Source organism: Bombina bombina, chromosome 1 (genome assembly GCF_027579735.1).
Source record: "Bombina bombina isolate aBomBom1 chromosome 1, aBomBom1.pri, whole genome shotgun sequence".
Lineage (NCBI taxonomy): Eukaryota > Metazoa > Chordata > Amphibia > Anura > Bombinatoridae > Bombina > Bombina bombina.
This window is the reverse complement of record NC_069499.1, coordinates 276,847,382-276,868,715: the sequence shown is the minus strand read 5'-3', so window position 1 is coordinate 276,868,715 and position 21,334 is coordinate 276,847,382. Positions and strand designations below refer to the sequence as shown.

General features: G+C 40.7%; 1 protein-coding gene across 1 annotated transcript in view; it reads left to right on the top strand.

Annotated features, from left to right (window-relative positions):
* Positions 1-21,334, top strand: part of GPR39 (G protein-coupled receptor 39) — a 246,106-nt gene that overhangs the window by 127,472 nt on the left and 97,300 nt on the right. The window lies entirely within an intron of this gene.

Below are 21,334 nucleotides of genomic sequence, written 5' to 3'. Positions count from 1 at the left end.
CGTGTCAGTACCTGCATCTCCCGCTCGGGAGGTGCGTGATATTGTAGCGCCGAGTACATCTGGGCGGCCATTTCAAATCACATTACAGGATATGGCTACTGTTATGACTGAAGTTTTGGCTAAATTACCAGAACTTAGAGGCAAGCGTGATCACTCTGGGGTGAGAACAGAGTGCGCTGATAATATTAGGGCCATGTCAGACACTGCGTCACAGGCGGCAGAACATGAGGACGGAGAACTTCATTCAGGTGGGTGACGGTTCTGATCCAAACAGACTGGATTCAGATATTTCAAATTTTAAATTTAAGCTGGAAAACCTCCGTGTATTACTAGGGGAGGTGTTAGCGGCTCTGAATGATTGTAACACTGTTGCAATACCAGAGAAAATGTGTAGGTTGGATAAATATTTTGGCGGTACCCCGGCGTGTACTGATGTTTTTCCTATACCTAAGAGACTTACTGAAATTGTTACTAAGGAGTGGGATAGGCCCGGTGTGCCGTTCTCACCTCCTCCGATATTTAGAAAAATGTTTCCAATAGACGCCACCACACGGGACTTATGGCAAACGGTCCCTAAGGTGGAGGGAGCAGTTTCTACTTTGGCTAAGCGTACCACTATCCCGGTGGAGGATAGCTGTGCCTTTTCAGATCCAATGGATAAAAAATTAGAGGGTTACCTTAAGAAAATGTTTGTTCAACAAGGTTTTATATTGCAACCTCTGGCATGTATTGCGCCTGTCACGGCTGCAGCAGCATTTTGGTTTGAGTCTCTGGAAGAGACACTTGAATCATCTACACTAGATGAGATTACACTCAAATTTAGAACCCTTAAGTTAGCTAACTCATTTATTTCAGATGCCGTAGCACATTTAACTAAACTTACGGCTAAGAATTCCGGATTTGCCATTCAGGCACGCAGAGCGCTGTGGCTAAAATCCTGGTCAGCTGATGTTACTTCTAAATCTAAATTGCTTAATATACCTTTCAAAGGGCAGACCTTATTCGGGCCCGGTTTGAAGGAGATTATCGCTGACATTACAGGAGGTAAAGGCCATGCCCTGCCTCAGGGACAAAGCCAAACCTAGGGCTAGACAGTCTAATTTTCGTTCCTTTCGTAATTTTAAAAGCAGGAACAGCATCAACTTCCTCTGCACCAAAACAGGAAGGAGCTGTTGCTCGCTACAGACAAGGCTGGAAACCTAACCAGTCCTGGAACAAGGGCAAGCAGGCCAGGAAACCTGCTGCTGCCCCTAAGACAGCATGAATCGAGGGCCCCCGATCCGGGACCGGATCTAGTAGGGGGCAGACTTTCTCTCTTCGCCCAGGCTTGGGCAAGAGATGTTCAGGATCCCTGGGCGTTAGAGATCATATCTCAGGGATACCTTCTGGACTTCAAATCCTCTCCTCCAAGAGGGAGATTTCATCTGTCAAGGTTGTCAACAAACCAAATAAAGAAAGAAGCGTTCCTACGCTGCGTACAAGATCTTTTATTAATGGGAGTGATCCATCCAGTTCCCGCGTCGGAACAAGGGACAAGGGTTTTACTCAAATCTGTTTGTAGTTCCCAAAAAAGAGGGAACTTTCAGGCCAATCTTGGATTTAAAGATCCTAAACAAATTCCTAAGAGTTCCATCGTTCAAGATGGAAACGATTCGAACAATTTTTGCCCATGATCCAAGAGGGTCAGTACATGACCACAGTGGATTTAAAGGATGCTTACCCTTCACATACCGATTCACAGAAATCATTACCGGTACCTAAGGTTTGCCTTTCTAGACAGGCATTACCAGTTTGTAGCTCTTCCATTCGGATTGGCTACAGCTCCAAGAATCTTCACAAAGGTTCTGGGTACTCTTCTGGCGGTACTAAGACCGCGAGGAATTTCGGTAGCTCCGTACCTAGACGACATTCTGATACAAGCTTCAAGCTTTCAAACTGCCAAGTCTCATACAGAGTTAGTACTGGCATTTCTAAGGTCGCATGGATGGAAGGTGAACGAAAAGAAGAGTTCTCTCTTTCCACTCACAAGAGTTCCCTTCTTGGGGACTCTGATAGATTCTGTACAAATGAAGATTTACCTGACAGAAGACAGGTTAACAAAGCTTCAAAATGCATGCCGGGTCCTTCATTCCATTCAACACCCGTCAGTAGCTCAATGCATGGAGGTGATCGGCTTAATGGTAGCGGCAATGGACATAGTACCTTTTGCACGCCTACATCTCAGACCGCTGCAATTGTGCATGCTAAGTCAGTGGAATGGGGATTACTCAGATTTCTCCCCCACTCTGAATCTGAATCAAGAGACCAGAAATTCTCTTCTATGGTGGCTTTATCGGCCACACCTGTCCAGGGGAATGCCATTCAGCAGGCCAGACTGGACAATTGTAACAACAGACGCCAGCCTTCTAGGTTGGGGTGCTGTCTGGAATTCTCTGAAGGCTCAGGGACTATGGAATCAGGAGGAGAGTCTCCTTCCAATAAACATTCTGGAATTGAGAGCAGTTCTCAATGCCCTTCTGGCTTGGCCCCAGTTAACAACTCGGGGGTTCATCAGGTTTCAGTCGGACAACATCACGACTGTAGCTTACATCAACCATCAGGGAGGGACAAGAAGCTCCCTAGCAATGATGGAAGTATCAAAGATAATTCGCTGGGCAGAGTCTCACTCTTGCCACCTGTCTGCAATCCACATCCCGGAAGTGGAGAACTGGGAGGCGGATTTCTTAAGTCGTCAGACTTTTCATCCGGGGGAGTGGGAACTTCATCCGGAGGTCTTTGCCCAGATACTTCGACGTTGGGGCAAACCAGAGATAGATCTCATGGCGTCTCGTCAGAACGCCAAGCTTCCTCGCTACGGGTCCAGATCCAGGGATCCGGGAGCGGTTCTGATAGATGCTTTGACAGCACCTTGGACCTTCGGGATGGCTTATGTGTTTCCACCCTTCCCGATGCTTCCTCGATTGATTGCCAGAATCAAACAGGAGAGAGCATCAGTGATTCTAATAGCACCTGCATGGCCACGCAGGACTTGGTATGCAGATCTAGTGGACATGTCATCCTGTCCGCCTTGGTCTCTACCTCTGAAACAGGACCTTCTGATCCAGGGTCCATTCAAACATCAAAATCTAACTTCTCTGAAGCTGACTGCTTGGAAATTGAACGCTTGATTTTATCAAAACGTGGTTTTTATGAGCCAGTTATTGATACCTTAATACAGGCTAGGAAGCCTGTTACCAGAAGGATTTACCATAAAATATGGCGTAAATACTTATATTGGTGCGAATCCAAGAGTTACTCATGGAGTAAGGTTAGGATTCCAAGGATATTGTCTTTTCTACAAGAAGGTTTAGAAAAGGGGTTATCTGCTAGTTCTTTAAAGGGACAGATTTCAGCTCTGTCCATTCTTTTACACAAACGTCTGTCAGAAGTTCCGGACGTTCAAGCTTTTTGTCAGGCTTTAGCTAGGATCAAGCCTGTGTTTAAAAACTGTTGCTCCGCCATGGGAGTTTGAACTTAGTTCTTAATGTTTTACAGGGTGTTCCGTTTGAACCCCTTCATTCCATTGATATCAAGTTTTTTATCTTGGAAAGTTTCTGTTTTTAATGGCTATTTCCTCGGCTCGAAGAGTTTCTGAGTTATCTGCCTTACATTGTGATTCTCCTTATCTGATTTTTCATTCAGACAAGGTAGTTCTGCGTACTAAACCTGGGTTCCTACCTAAGGTGGTCACTAACAGGAATATCAATCAAGAGATTGTTGTTCCATCTTTGTGTCCTAATCCTTCCTCGAAGAAGGAACGTCTGCTACACAATCTAGATGTAGTCCGTGCCCTGAAATTTTATCTACAGGCAACTAAGGATTTTCGTCAAACGTCTTCCCTGTTTGTCGTTTATTCTGGTCAGAGGAGAGGTCAAAAAGCTTCGGCTACCTCTCTCTCTTTTTGGCTTCGTAGCATAATACGATTAGCCTATGAGACTGCTGGACAGCAGCCTCCTGAAAGAATTACAGCTCATTCTACTAGAGCTGTGGCTTCCACTTGGGCCTTTAAGAATGAGGCTTCTGTTGAACAGATTTGCAAGGCTGCAACTTGGTCTTCACTTCATACTTTTTCCAAATTTTACAAATTTGACACTTTTGCTTCTTCGGAGGCTGTGTTTGGGAGAAAGGTTCTTCAGGCAGTGGTTCCCTCCGTATAAAGAGCCTGCCTGTCCCTCCCGTCATCCGTGTACTTTTGCTTTGGTATTGGTATCCCAGAAGTAATGATGACCCGTGGACTGACCACACTTAACAGGAGAAAACAAATTTATGCGTACCTGATAAATTCATTTCTCCTGTAGTGTGGTCAGTCCACGGCCCGCCCTGTTTTTTAGGGCAGGCTTAAAAATTTTTTGGATTATACTCCAGTCACCACTACACCCTTGGGCTTCTCCTTTCTCGTTGGTCCTTTGGTCGAATGACTGGAGGTGACGTAGAGGGGAGGAGCTATATAGCAGCTCTGCTGGGTGAATCCTCTTGCACTTCCTGTAGGGGAGGAGATAATATCCCAGAAGTAATGATGACCCGTGGACTGACCACACTACAGGAGAAATGAATTTATCAGGTAAGCATAAATTTTGTTTTTTTTTTAAATTTTGGGATGGTGGTGTGCCACAGGATTTTTTAATGTAAAAAAGTGTGCCACGGCAAAAAAAAAGGTTAAAAATCACTGATCTAGGTGACAGTTATATTGCAGTATTTACTAACCTTGATGTTCGCATATTAGGGGATCCCTATTATTAGGGGATATAGTAATACTCTTTTCTATGTTGCACTGATATTACCACACTGTGTTTTTACTTATGTATTTTTATTATATTTCTTATTAAAAGCTGAGTTTTAACCCCTTCTTTTGGGGAATGATAACTTGCATCCACCCTAATAATACATATATAGCAGGGGCATATTATGGCCTAGGCCAACAAGGCACGGGCCTAGTGCGGCAGATTGGAGGGGGCGGCACTTTCTGCAGGCTCTGTGGGAATTCAAGCGGCAGAATAGGAGCCTTGAATTAAACACCCATAGAGAAAACCATGGGCAGGGGTTGTTAGTAAGCATGGCAGTACTCTCATCAAGTATTACTAATTAGTCCATTTCTTAATGCCCCGACCCTCCTGACCCCCACATGTTCCAAGTCCACTTAGCGCTGCTCCCTCCCTCAAGATAGGACCTGCTGCTGCAGTTCCTATGCAGCTGCAGTTCCTACCCAGGGAGGCAACAGCGGAGCACAGTGTCACATGTTTGGAGTTTGCGTGTGGACCATATACTGTAACAATGCAACTAGCTCTGTATGGAAATGCCGCCCTCAAGTGCTCTCTCCCTCAAGTAGGACCTGTAGCTGCAGTTCCTACCCGGGGTTGTGCAAAGCACTAACCTGGAAGCAGCACGCTGGATGGAGGGGGAAGTGTTACCAGGGAGCACACCAGACAAGAAGTCAGCAGCGCTCCTGTGCGCTCCACCACCCCACTCATGACACGCAGCCAAAGGAAAATACAGAAGCTCTGACACTGAGTCAGATTTCTACGAGGAGATCGAAGTAAGCTGCACCATGGCCTGTACCTCAGCCAGCGCTGACTTCCCACAGCAAAGGTACCTGCTTCCTACACCACCTCACTCCTACTCTGCCCCACTGTCAAGGTTAAGCGCAACAAATCTGTAGAGCATCCCTAACATCAGAATATTATATTAGCATTATATAATATGGTTTTAAAAATGCATAGATATATAGATGAATAAGGCAACTAGGGGATGTTGAACATTACACTAGTGATATGTAGGATACTTTTTAAAACACAGTGCATTTACCTTAATTTGCAAGAAATCACAGAAACTTCCCCACTGCCCAGGCCTTTAAGACTTAACCTCTTACTAGCTTAAACAAGTAAAAGTAGAGGGCTTTTTTTTACATTCATTTTTATTTGCTGTTGTATGTTTAAAAATAACAAGCATGACTACAACAGTTTTTTTCCAGTAGAGCAGAAGAATATATCACTAATACTTTACCACCCTATGCTTTCATTTACTTTTTCCTGTTGCTCATTTCTCCAAATAAAGGGTAAAGGGACACTTTCCTCCAAAATATTCTGTCATCCATGTAAAAGAGTAATAGCTAAAAAAAAAAAGTTGACCCCCCCCCCCAAACATTTAAAAAATGTAATAAAAAAAAAAAAAAAGTCACGTTACACCCTGACAAAAAAAAAATAGCATTGCCAAAAAGGGTCTAAAACCTGGGGGGGTGTAAGGGGCACCAGAATTTTGAGTGCCTAGGGCAGCACAAAACCTAAACATGCCACTAATATATAGTGTTGTAGAGTGCTATTTATGTACATACTATTTTGATGTACAGCACCTCTTCCTTCACAATATATCATTGAAGATTATACTATTTAATCGATTAAAGGGACATTAAACCCAATTTTTTTCTTTCATGATTCACAAAGAGAATACAATTTTAAACAACATTGCAATTTACTTCTATAATCCAATTTGCTTTATTCTTTAGATATACTTTGTTGAAGAAATAGCAATACAAATGGGTGAGCCAATCACACAAGGCCTCTATGTGCAGCAACCAATCAGCAGCTACTGAGCCTATCTAGATATGATTTTCAGCAAAGGATATCAATAGAATGAAGCAAATTAGATAATAGAAGTAAATTAGAAAGTTGTTTAAAATTTCATGCTCTTTCTAAATCATGAAAGAAAAAAATGTGGGTTTCATATCCCTTTAAATATACTTATGATATAAGAAAGAACAATTGTAGTGCCATCGCTTTTCCCTTTTTTTCTAGTAAATAACACAGCACTAATTGGCTAAAATGCATCATTAGATAATAAATAAAAACTCGTGATCAGGGGGCTGTCAGAAGATGCTTCGATACAAGGTAATCACAGAGGTAAAAAAGTATATTAATATAACTGTGTTAGTTATACAAAACTGGGGAATGAATAATAAAGGGATTATCTATCTTTTTAATCAATAAAAATTCTGTTGTAGACTGTCCCTTTAAAGGGAGACGAAACCCAAACATTATCTTTCATAATTCAGATAGAGTATACAATTTTAAACAACATTCCAATTTACTTTTATCTTATTTGCTTAATTCTTTAGATATCCTTTGTTGAATAAATAGAAATGCACATGGGTGAGCTAATTACACAAGGCATCTATGTGCAGTCACCAATCAGCAGCTACTGGGCCTATTTGTATATGCTTTTCAACAAAGAATATCAAGAGAATGACGCAAATGTGGTAATATAAGTAAATTGGAAAGTTGTTTAAAATTGCACGCTCTTTCTAAATCATTAAAGAAAAAAAATTGTGTTGCATGTCCCTTTAAATAGTATATGGGGTTAATGGCACAAATGCAGTAGTAGGCAGTATAGTGGATATCTTCAAGGAGCACAAAGAGATTTAATTTAACATTGGTATATAGTGGGACCAAGTGCAGGGATTTACAAAGAGGAAGAGTGAATGATGCTTAACCAGTAAGAGGTTTGAAATGTGCAGCAGAGAGTGAAAGTAGATGATGCATGACCAGTGAGAGATTTGAGTTTGAAGTCAAAGAAGAATCCAAAGCAGGCTGGGTAATAGATATAATGGCAGTGTTGTTAATGTGTGAGACACTGCTGAAGGTGAATACAGTGTAATACAATACAATGCAATAAAGCTTTACTGGCATGACAGCACAATTGCTTTAGGTTTGGATATGCAGTAGATGCATAGGTTAATGTGCAATCAGTAGAGCATGACACAAATGCGGTATGTGTTATCTCTGCTTATTTTCACATTTAAATGCAATATCTCCTAGGTTCTTTCTGTGTCATATAGGTTTTTCGTAAAGACAGGCTATTGGCACAATTATGTGATGACAAAGAAATTGCAGGAACCAGCGCAAAGAGATAATAATATCACCCATGTTAAGACTGAATAGCAGCTAGTAGGCAGCAGCATTTTAAAGGGACATTCTAGTGCAAATAAGGATGTGACTATTTAGCCACGTTATCATCATTATTATTATTATTATTTGTTTGCCAAATTCTGTAGCATTGGGTACATGAAGATTACAAAATGGCCTAATTTCATGGTAACAAGAAATGCTGATACATTAAACAGAGTAAACAAAACAAATAAATGCAAAAGGAGTAGAGCCTTGCACTATGAATTAAGTTTAACATATAAATGTGTTTTTACAAAATCCTCCTTAGGTTAATTTAATTCAGGTATTGGGTCCTTTTATACTTATCTCCGGTGCCGGTCCTATGCCCATCACTTTACCCTACATACCACTTAGATTCTGTGCATGCACCAAAATCCCGACATGTAAAGGTGCAGATTTTTAAGTTAATTCAACTATAAGGAGATTTTTTTCTACACTGGTTTACAAATATAAATTGTACCATTTAATTGCTGGTGAAAGTCATATGATTTTTATAAGTGTATAAAAAATAATGTTAACCCATTTTTAGGATATTAGGCCTGTCATATATAATCATTATTCTTCACATGATGTATGTTTGTGGCTCTGACGCAAGGTGATATGGTTTAATGACACAATAAATGGCAATTGCTCATGGTTCGATAAAAATATGATTTGTGATGTCACCTTGACATGCATATGACTATGTGACCTCATTTTTAATATATCAAGTGTTTGTGTCATTTCAACATTTTGTAAGTCTTGTGTGTTTGTCACTCTTTCATGTACACAAATGCCTAGGGAATATATGAGATTATAGCTCTGACAAATGGATGTGTGAGAATTACATGTTACTTAATGATGGATCTATCTTACATTAAACGATCATGACTCCATCCTATGATGTGTGTTCTTAGTTCCAAAACTTTATGCAATCATCGGGGGCCGTGGAGTCAGTTGGAGTCATGGAGTTGGAGTCAGAAGCAATTTTAGGTGGACCCAGAGTCTGAGTGGGAATCAGTAAAAATATATAAAACAAATAAAATCACAACACTATTTCTTCTGTTAAGTGTGATCAGTCCACGGGTCATCATTACTTGTGGGATATTAACTGCTCCCCTACAGGAAGTGCAAGAGGATTCACCCAGCAGAGTTGCTATATAGCTCCTCCCCTCTACGTCACCCCCAGTCATTCTCTTGCACCCAACGACTAGATAGGATGTGTGAGAGGACTATGGTGATATATTTAGTTTTTATATCTTCAATCAAAAGTTTGTTATTTTATAATAGCACCGGAGTGTGTTATTCCTTCTCTGGTAGAATTTGAAGAAGAATCTACCTGAGTTTTTCTATGATTTTAGCCGGAGTAGTTAAGATCATATTGCTGTTTCTCGGCCATCTGAGGAGAGGTAAACTTCAGATCAGGGGACAGCAGGCAGATTAATCTGCAAAGAGGTATGTAGCAGTTTATTATTTTCTGACATGGAATTGATGAGAAAATCCTGCCATACCGTTATAATGTAAACTCAGCCTTGAATGCAGTAGATGTAGCTGATTTCAGGCTGTCATGTATGTATATTTTACACTTCAGTTTTCTGGGAAATGGTACTTCTCTGGCTTTTAAACTGTATACATAGACTTAACCTATTTTGCAGGGACTTGCAATAGGTTTTAAATGACAATTAATTATTGAGGTAAAACGTTTTTTTGCTGGCATGTAAAAACGTTTTTTTCTCTGAGGTACTGGGTGAAAAAATGTTTTGGGCACTTTTTTTCCACTTGGCAATAGTTTTGATTTAAATTAGAGCAGTTCACTGATCCCTCTCACTGTTATGTGTGTGGGGGAGGGGCCATTTTGGTGCTTTCACTATGCATCAGAAAAACTCAGTCAGAGGTTCATTTTCTTCCTGCATGATCCGGTTCATCTCTACAGAGTTCAGGGATCTCAAGAGTCTTTTTTGAGGGAAGTAATCATTCACAGCAGAGCTGTGCTGATTGTATTGACTGTGATATAAAAAACGTTTATTTGTGTATTTTTTTTTTCTGCTGCCTGGGTTAGTTATCATTTGCTGAGGGGAACAATCCTTTGCTAAAACTGTATATTCTGACAAAGATTGATGCTATAACTTAATTATTTTATCTGTTATAATATTTTCTGTGCTTCTTAAAGGCACAGTTCGTTTTCATATTATTTGTAAATTACTTTGAAAAGTATTTCCAAGTTGCTGTTTATTTGCTAGTGTGTTAAACATGTCTGATTCAGAGGAATATCTCTGTGCTATATGTGTTAATGCCAAAGTGGAGCCCAATAGAAATTTATGTACTAAATGTATTGATGCTACTTTAAAAAATAGTCAATCTGTACAAATTGAACATATTTCACCAAACAACGAGGGGAGAGTTATGCCGACTAACTCGCCTCACGTGTCAGTACCTGCATCTCCCGCTCAGGAGGTGCGTGATATTGTAGCGCCGAGTGCATCTGGGCGGCCATTACAAATCACATTACAAGATATGGATACTGTTATGACTGACGTTTTGGCTAAACTACCAGAACTAAGAGGTAAACGTGATCACTCTGGGATGAGAACAGAGTGCGCTGATAATGCAAGGGCCATGTCTGATACTGCGTCACAGTTTGCAGAACGTGAAGACGGAGAGCTTCATTCTGTGGGTGACGGTTCTGATCCAAATAAACTGGACTCAGACATTTCAAATTTTAAATTTAAGCTTGAGAACCTCCGTGTGTTACTAGGAGATGTATTAGCGGCTCTGAATGATTGTAACACAGTTGCAATCCCAGAAAAAATGTGTAGGTTGGATAAATATTTTGCGGTACCGACGAGTACTGACGTTTTTCCTATACCTAAGAGACTTACTGACATTGTTACTAAGGAGTGGGATAGACCCGGTGTGCCTTTCTCACCCCCTCCTATATTCAGAAAAATGTTTCCAATAGACGCCGCCACACGGGACTTATGGCAAATGGTCCCTAAGGTGGAGGGAGCAGTTTCTACTTTAGCTAAGCGTACCACTATCCCAGTGGAGGATAGCTGTGCTTTTTCAGATCCAATGGATAAAAAATTAGAGGGTTACCTTAAGAAAATGTTTGTTCAACAAGGGTTTATATTGCAACCTCTTGCATGTATTGCGCCTGTCACGGCTGCAGCAGCATTTTGGTTTGAGTCTCTGGAAGAGACACTTCAATCATCCACACTAGATGACATCACACACAAACTTAAATTCCTTAAGTTAGCTAATTCATTTATTTCAGATGCCGTAGTACATTTAACTAAACTTGCGGCTAAAAATTCAGGATTCGCCATTCAGGCACGCAGAGCTCTGTGGCTAAAATCCTGGTCAGCTGATGTTACGTCTAAATCTAAATTGCTTAATATTCCTTTCAAAGGGCAGACCTTATTCGGACCCGGCTTGAAAGAGATTATTGATGACATTACAGGAGGTAAAGGTCATGCCCTGCCTCAGGACAAGGCCAAAGCCAAGGCTAGACAGTCCAATTTTCGTTCCTTTCGTAATTTCAAAGCAGGAGCAGCATCAACTTCCTCTGCACCAAAACAGGAAGGAGCTGTTGCTCGCTACAGACAAGGCTGGAAACCTAACCAGTCCTGGAACAGGGGCAAACAGGCCAGAAAACCTGCTGCTGCCCCTAAGACAGCATGAATTGAGGGCCCCCCGATCCGGGACCGGATCTAGTGGGGGGCAGACTTTCCCTCTTCGCCCAGGCTTGGGCAAGAGATGTTCAGGATCCCTGGGCGTTAGAGATCATATCTCAGGGATACCTTCTGGACTTCAAATCCTCTCCCCCAAGAGGGAGATTTCATCTGTCAAGGTTGTCAACAAACCTAACAAAGAAGGAAGCGTTTCTACGCTGCGTACAAGATCTTTTATTAATGGGAGTGATCCATCCAGTTCCGCGGTTGGAACAAGGACAAGGGTTTTACTCAAATCTGTTTGTAGTTCCCAAAAAGAGGGAACCTTCAGGCCAATCTTGGATTTAAAGATCCTAAACAAATTCCTAAGAGTTCCATCGTTCAAGATGGAAACTATTCGAACAATTTTGCCCATGATCCAAGAGGGTCAGTACTTGACCACAGTGGATTTAAAGGATGCTTACCTTCACATACCGATTCACAGAAGTCATTACCGGTATCTAAGGTTTGCCTTTTTAGACAGGCATTACCAGTTTGTAGCTCTTCCATTCGGACTGGCTACGGCTCCAAGAATCTTCACAAAGGTTCTGGGCACTCTTCTGGCGGTACTAAGACCGCGAGGAATTTCAGTAGCTCCGTACTTAGACGACATACTGATACAAGCTTCAAGCTTTCAAACTGCCAAATCTCATACAGAGATAGTACTGGCATTTCTAAGGTCGCATGGATGGAAAGTGAACGAAGAGAAAAGTTCTCTCTTTCCACTCACAAGAGTTCCCTTCCTGGGGACTCTGTCAGGTAAATCTTCATTTCTACAGAATCTATCAGAGGACAGGTTAACAAAACTTCAAAATGCATGCCGTGTCCTTCATTCCATTCAAGAGACCAGAAATTCTCTTCTATGGTGGCTTTATCGGCCACATCTGTCCAGGGGAATGCCATTCAGCAGGCCAGACTGGTCAATTGTAACAACAGACGCCAGCCTACTAGGTTGGGGCGCTGTCTGGAATTCTCTGAAGGCTCAGGGACTATGGAATCAGGAGGAGAGTCTTCTTCCAATAAACATTCTGGAATTGAGAGCAGTCCTCAATGCTCTTCTGGCTTGGCCCCAGTTAGCAACTCGGGGGTTCATCAGGTTCCAGTCGGACAACATCACGACTGTAGCTTATATCAACCATCAGGGAGGGACAAGAAGCTCCCTAGCAATGATGGAAGTATCGAAGATAATTCGCTGGGCAGAGTCTCACTCTTGCCACCTGTCTGCAATCCACATCCCGGGAGTGGAGAACTGGGAGGCGGATTTCTTAAGTCGTCAGACTTTTCATCCGGGGGAGTGGGAACTTCATCCAGAGGTCTTTGCCCAAATACTTCCACGTTGGGGCAAACCAGAGATAGATCTCATGGCGTCTCGACAGAACGCCAAGCTTCCGCGCTACGGGTCCAGATCCAGGGATCCGGGAGCGGTCCTGATAGATGCCTTGACAGCACCATGGACCTTCAGGATGGCTTATGTGTTTCCACCTTTCCCGATGCTTCCTCAATTGATTGCCAGAATCAAACAGGAGAAAGCATCAGTGATTCTAATAGCGCCTGCATGGCCACGCAGGACTTGGTATACAGATCTGGTGGACATGTCATTCTGTCCACCTTGGTCGTTACCTCTGAAACAGGACCTTCTGATTCAGGGTCCTTTCAAACATCAAAATCTAACTTCTCTGAAGCTGACTGCTTGGAAATTGAACGCTTGATCTTATCAAAGCGTGGTTTTTCTGAGTCAGTTATTGATACCTTAATACAGGCTAGGAAGCCTGTCACCAGAAAGATTTACCATAAAATATGGCGTAAATACTAGGGGTGTCAAAAATAATCGCCATTGCGATGCATCGCGATGCAGCCATTAACGATGCTGCATCGATGCGGTGCAAGATCAGAATCGATTCAGGGTCAGTGACGTCATCGCACAATGTCACGTGACCCCGCCTCTCCCACTGACTGATGCGAGGGCTTAAAGTAATGGCAGGTAATGGCAGACAGAATAAATATTGATTGATTCTATTTTGAACATCAGCACGCTCAGTGCAGTTGTCTGACAAGCGGACAGCAGCCTCGTGTAACACAGTGAATATTTCCTTGTATTATCGCTTCCCTGTTTACTCACTGTTGCGGTCTCTGCTGCATGTTTCCTCTTTGTCAGACCCCTAGCCCAGCACCAAACGAGCATTTGAGTGTTGCTATTAGATATAGAAAAAGTCAAGTTTTACAAAAGTATCTAATAGCAACACTCAAATGCTCGTTTGGTGCTGGGCTAGGGGTCTGACAAAGAGGAGACATGCAGCAGAGACCGCAACAGTTAACAGGGAAGCGATAATACAAGGAAATAGTCACTGTGTTACACGAGGCTGCTGTCAGTTGGTCAGACTGCTTCTGCCCTGTCAGATCTCTCCTAGTCTTGAAGCAGGCGACACAGCAGGGAGGGCTTAATTAATCACATTCACCCGGCCAGCACCTTTACCTCTAGGACAACTTATTGAAGCCGTTTAGTAAGTGGTTGGTGCAGCTGTTAATAAAGGTTCCGGTAAGAGGAAATGACATAGCATTCCTTCCCAGCTGCAGATCATCACAGAGCCGTAATAAACATGTTTAGAGTGCCTACATGATTGATTAGGTGACCCTTTATGTCAGTTAAGAGCCCTAATCATTAACGGTGACACTGCACTGCTCACACATACCATGCATTCCTTTCAAAGCTCTCCAATACCCAGAATACTAGTCTCACTGTCTCATATGAGCTTAGGGAGCAAAATAACAGCCCATCTATGATCTAAGTGTAATATGTGGCAGGGCATTGTATTGTATTATAGTTGTGCTTTGTATGTGTATATAAATAAATGTATATGTTACATATAAACCTATACCTTTTAAAAGCATATCTATTACCTTAAATCTAAATTCATTATTTTTATTTAAAAAAAAAATCAATATCACACATATCCTATGTTAGTTATGTATTTGGGACCTGCTCTGCTAAAAGTTAATCATTTATACACCTTGGTTCATAAACTGTGCATTATTCCCTGACAAAAGAGGCAAGTCCAGAATTATTATTTAACATGCCAGGACCATAGTACCTTATATCCTAGAAACATCCCCTTAGCAATCCCCTTTTTTTTTTTTAAAGCAGATAAAATAAAAAAGGGAGTTCTGACTGCTTGAATTTGTTAATGAAAATCATGGGCAGTAATCGTGATGCATCGCGATGCATCGTAGAATCGAATCGTATCGAATCGTTACGATGATAATCGTAATCGAATCGAATCGTGAGACAGGTGAAGATGCGCAGCTCTAGTAAATACCTATATTGGTGCGAATCCAAAGGTTACTCTTGGAGTAAGGTTAGGATTCCTAGGATATTGTCTTTTCTACAAGAAGGTTTAGAAAAGGGGTTATCCGCTAGTTCCTTAAAGGGACAGATCTCAGCTCTGTCCATTCTGTTACACAAGCGTCTGTCAGAAGTCCCAGATGTTCAGGCTTTTTGTCAGGCTTTGGCCAGGATTAAACCTGTGTTTAAAGCTGTGGCTCCACCATGGAGTTTAAACCTTGTTCTTAACGTTTTACAGGGTGTTCCGTTTGAACCCCTTCATTCCATTGATATAAAGTTGTTATCTTGGAAAGTTCTATTTTTAATGGCTATTTCCTCAGCTCGAAGAGTCTCTGAGTTATCAGCCTTACATTGTGATTCTCCTTATTTGATTTTTCACTCGGATAAGGTAGTTCTGCGTACTAAGCCTGGGTTCTTACCTAAGGTAGTCACTAACAGGAATATCAATCAGGAGATTGTTGTTCCATCCTTGTGCCCAAATCCTTCTTCGAGGAAGGAACGTCTTTTGCACAATCTGGATGTAGTTCGTGCCCCTTAAATTTTATTTACAGGCAACTAAAGATTTTCGACAAACGTCTTCCCTGTTTGTCGTTTACTCTGGTCAGAGGAGAGGTCAAAAAGCTTCTGCTACCTCTCTCTCTTTGTGGCTTCGTAGCATAATTCGTTTAGCTTATGAGACTGCTGGACAGCAGCCTCCTGAAAGAATTACAGCTCATTCCACTAGAGCTGTGGCTTCCACTTGGGCCTTTAAGAATGAGGCCTCTGTTGAACAGATTTGCAAGGCTGCAACTTGGTCTTCGCTTCATACTTTTTCCAAATTTTACAAATTTGACACTTTTGCTTCCTCGGAGGCTATTTTTGGGAGAAAGGTTCTTCAGGCAGTGGTTCCTTCTGTATAAAGAGCCTGCCTATCCCTCCCGTCATCCGTGTACTTTTGCTTTGGTATTGGTATCCCACAAGTAATGATGACCCGTGGACTGATCACACTTAACAGAAGAAAACATAATTTATGCTTACCTGATAAATTCCTTTCTTCTGTAGTGTGATCAGTCCACGGCCCGCCCTGTTTTTTAAGGCAGGTAAATATTTTTTAAATTATACTCCAGTCACCACTACACCCTTGGCTTCTCCTTTCTCGTTGGTCCTTGGTCGAATGACTGGAGGTGACGTAGAGGGAGGAGCTATATAGCAACTCTGCTGGGTGAATCCTCTTGCACTTCCTGTAGGGGAGCAGTTAATATCCCACAAGTAATGATGACCCGTGGACTGATCACACTACAGAAGAAAGGAATTTATCAGGTAAGCATAAATTATGTTTTCATGGATACATGAAACGCAAAAAAACTCCATCAGTCATATAAAACAGCATTATATGCACCTGTGAAATTATTTGTGTTTGCATGAAAAGGATTACTTATAGAAGTAAAACTACTTAAACATTTTTATAAATCTAAAAAGTAACCCAATGATTCAGATGGTGGTGATGAAAAGTCTTCTGGTACCATTGAGTATGTTGGTAAGTTAACCATTATTTATAAATATTGAGCTTTTATGAATGAGTTAGAGTTAGAGTTGGAGTCAGAAATTTTAAAAAATGGATTCAGAGTATGATGGGGTTTGTTGACTTCACAGCCTATGTAATGGCTCTATTTGTCGATGTATCTAAGGGCTCCATGTACTAAGCAGTCAATTCATCCATCATTGTAGACACGGATAAACTCGCCGTTACTCGCCGTGGGCGAAATGGTGTCCGCTGTCGCTATGTACTAATAATCCCCCAATAAATAGACAAGTCTAGCCCGCCGCGAGCAGTGGCGGATTATTGATAAATTTGACGCCTTGCTCGCCGCGACTAAGCTGATGTAATTAACTTTCAGTTGAATTGTCTGGCCAATTATTAACACGTGACATGCAAGGTGTCACGAACATCATAGAATTTTGCTCCTATAAAAGTTCAACTTATCTAAACAACTTTATTATTGTTCAAAATTTTTTGAAGAGTGATTACAGAGCGTTATTTTGGTAATATTTATTTACAATTTGGATATGGCTTCATCTGGATCTGATAATATATAAATATTAATATAAAAATAATTATAAAGATTGACAACTATACAATACAAATTTAAAATATAGATTACTCTTTAATTACAGTCGACAAATTGGGCGCAATTTATGTACATGGAAATGAGAGACAAATTAGACTCCAGTTATGCTGTAAGTACAATGCTGATATTACTGCCTTTTTATATATGTCTAGACTGGCGTCTAGATTGACTTTTCTATTGTTTTGTACCTTGCCCGCCACCTAAAAGGTGGCGAGGCAAAAATAACGAGGTGGGAGCGGAAATTGTAGCGAGCGGACAAATAGATTTTTTAGTACATTCGTTTTTTGGCGAGTTGGTGGTCAAATGTGTCTAATTACAGTGAAAAATGTAGAGGTAGCGAGGTTTGGAGGATAAGTACGCTCGCAATTTTAAAGATGCGAGTTTCAACATAGTTGACGACTTTGTACATATCAGTTTGCGAGTTTTGACGCGAGATTTGTTGCGGGTAGCTCGCTGACTGCTTAGTACATGGAGCCCTTAATGTGCTTAATCATATAAATATGAAAGATTCTTATCGACAGCCATTTTATTCAAGCATGTTTTATGTTCACATGTAGGTTATATTCTGTAGCCCTGTAACATAAAATGTCATTTCCTACATGCTTATTTAAGAGACTGACAAGAGTCATCTGTACAATTTTTAAGGAAAAATATTTTTTTGGGGAACAAAAACTAGATGCTAGATATTAGGCTCCCTTGCTCCGAGATTTTGTTGTATTTACTTATTTGGTACCCACCAACGATACTACTTCACTGTTTGTAAGCAGAAACCCAAGGTACTGCGGTGCACACTTGTACAAGTCATGTATGTGAAAAGTGAGGCCCACACTACTCCCATGTGCAATGAACTCGTGCAGATTTCCCACATGTAGTGTTGTGCTCTTATTGATCATTTTACACAGTTTGATGCAGCCACTAGCTGTAATATTGGAAGTGATAAAAAATGCATATACAGGGATTTATCTAATAAGGAGCAGTTGATGAATAAATCTTAAAATAGCAGAGAACTTGGCTGTAGTTGGCTGTATAATTTCTGGGATTTAGAATTATAATGAATCCTCTGGGGTTAGTGTAAGGTTTGTTGGATGTGGAGGAAGGGGTTGTAAAATTGCATAAATATGTGCTCAGCTTTTTCCAGTCTACATTGAGAGATTGTAGAAAAATATCCATGATATAGAAAATCATAGAGGGCCTTCTGTGTCAAGAGATCATGTGTAAGAGTCAGCCTTGTGCACTCAGGCTCTTGACCCTGCACATTCATGATATGTAAAATTGTTAGATTCTGCATAATTAACTAGATTATGCATAATTATCAAGTTCTGCGTTAGAAGCCATTAGGCATATTGCAATTTCTGTTCAGTAAACCGTCAGACTTTGTGTAATGCACAGATAGGCTTTCTATAATACATAGTCAATCTCTGCATAGCCAGAACCCGAATAAACTGTCTCTGTAAAAGCAATATCTATAATTAGCAGAGAGACTATGTGGTATAGTATGGAACTGTTTTTATTGTTATTGTTGTTTTTGTAATTATAATTATTTGTAATGGACCAACATATGCTGTAGCAGATTCAGGGTGTTTCCAGTTTATAGAGTTGTCCTTTGATGTGTGATTAAACATTAAAGCTTTAAACATTAGGAGGGAGGGATCTCACTGACTGACGGAAAAATAGGAAAGGGAGATCCTGAATGCAGAAGTTGTGGGGGGGGGGGGGGTTGAAAAATGAGTGCAAGCTGGGTTTAGGGTAGGAGAGAATGGAAATGAGGTGTGATGGAATAGGACCAAAGAGAGAGTTTGTGAGGTAAGAGGGTGAGAGTGGAAGGATATTGGGCACCTCTTCTCACTGATGTGAAGCAGGTGTGGCAGTTGGATAGGAAGGAATTATATCTGGAATTACAGGTGTATGCTGAGAGCAGGTGTTTCTTTTTAAGAAAGTAAGATCATTGGCTAAGAGACAAGATGGAGGCCAGAGACAAATTATGTTTGCTTAGGATATGAATAGAATATGTCCTTCATAGGAATATTTAGTAAACAAAGTCTGTGATTTTCTTTAGAGATTCTCTGCACTGCAAGCAATGCTGGGATAGTTAGAGGTGAAAACATTTGAGAGAAGAGGTTGGAAGGAAAGTGAAAAGTTTTAAAGGGTCTGAGTGTTCCTACAAAAAGAGGGTGAAATATGGTACTAGGGATTGAGAGGGTAAGTTAAAAGAGCACCATGCTTAGTAGAATAGCATAATCAAGGCATGCAAAATAAAAAGACAATGCAAAAGCACTTAATTTAAATTTCAAATGAGTAGTTGATTTTATTCTGACAAATGCCAGTTACATTTTGCTTCCTAATGCATCATGTTACAGCCAATCACAACATGCATATACGTTTATCCTATGGATCTTACACATGCTCAGTAGTAGCTGGTGCCTCTTAAAGTGAGCATATAGATTTTGCATATTTAGATAATGGACGTGAATTGGAAAGTTTATTAAAATTGTGCTCTATCTGATTCATGGAAGTTTAATTTTGAATTAAATGTCCCTTTAAGAGTGCATTTTAGAAGATGGTGGTCAAACAAAGTGTTGGTACATTGAGAAACAGCAGAGATGATAAAAGCCAGCCATCACAATGGGTTGGAAAAGATGCCCAACGTGAGAGGATAAGGGAAGAAATTAAAATTAGATGTTTGGAAGCAGCAGTAGATAGAGCTGCTTCCACAGGAATGTTGATGTCACCAAAAATAAGAGATGAAATGTTAGAGGAAACAAAGTGAGGAATCAGTCAAGAAGTCACGGAGTAGTGAGCAATAGAGTGAAAACTCAGATGAATGTTTATTTACCAGCAATACAGCCTTGTACTGCACACAAGCGCATTAGGTGCCATGCATTCCCACTGAAAATGTAAAAAACCATAAACGGTGAATATAAAATGATATACTGTGCTTTTAAGAACATTTTTTTAAGGATTTATTTTCCAAAAATTATTTTTAAATGCATTTGAAATCGGATCATTATGTTCCTTTAAGATGCATAATATAAAACCAGTAGTGTGACTGTGCAGATGAAATGCGCTCTAGGACCTAAGACTCCTAAGCACGCACGTGTGTTCTGTTTTCTGCTACTTCTCATTCTGTGTGTATAATTAGCAGCCAAACATTCATGTTTACATCAGCCTCAAGTTTCTTGTGGTTAGGACGGATTAGAACAGAGAATAGAAATACGATCTTGTATGCTGATGTTTATGGAGTAGCAATTTATTTTAATTGATTGGCTTTTAAATGCTCATATGTAAAGCAATCAAACCCTTTGTATCATTTTGCCACCTTTTTAAGTTTGTAATCACTACCCAGAGCTGTGCTGCACAGCAGAACATGCTGGTACTTTATAAACAAGGGATAAATATTACAATTTCCATGAGAACTTAGTAATGGATTTTGTAATTGTATGTTATTTATAAAACAATAAAATGATTACAGCAGGTGAATTTTAAATGCAGAACATTATTGAAACAAATGTTGCAGCATGCAGATGAGGCTGAAGTCACTAAATTCCAAAAATACTTTCATTAAATATATTAATATTCTTCCTGTATCTAGGTTATTTTGGTCAAGCAGATAAAGTAAGCGTTGGATTATTAAATTAGCACCACAGTATAAGACACAGCTCTTTATTATTTTAGAATAATCCGCAGGCAGCAGCCCTGAATTTGCAGTCATATACACTCACCGGCCACTTTATTAGGTACACCAGTTCAAATGCTTGGTATCACAAATTGCTAATCAGCCAATCACATGGCAGTGAGTCAATGCATTTAGGCATCTAGACGTGGTGAAGACGACTTGCTGTAGTTCAAACCGAGCATCAGAATGGGGGAAGAAAGGGAATATAAGTGATTTGAGCGTGGCATGGTTGTTGGTGCCAGACGGACTGGTCTGAGTATTTCAAAAACTGCTGATCTACTCCATGCACAACCATCTCTAGGGTTTAAAGAGAATGGTCCGAAAAAGAGAAAGCATCCAGTGAGCGACAGTTGTGTGGACGAAAATGCCTTGTTGATGTCAGAGGAGAATGGGCATACTGGTTCAAGATGATAGAAAGAAAACAGTAACTAAAATAACCACTCGTTACAACCAATGTATGCAGAATACCATCTCTGAATGCACAACACATCGAACCTTGAAGCAGATGGGCTACAGCAGCAGTGGACCACACCGGGTGCCGCTCCTGT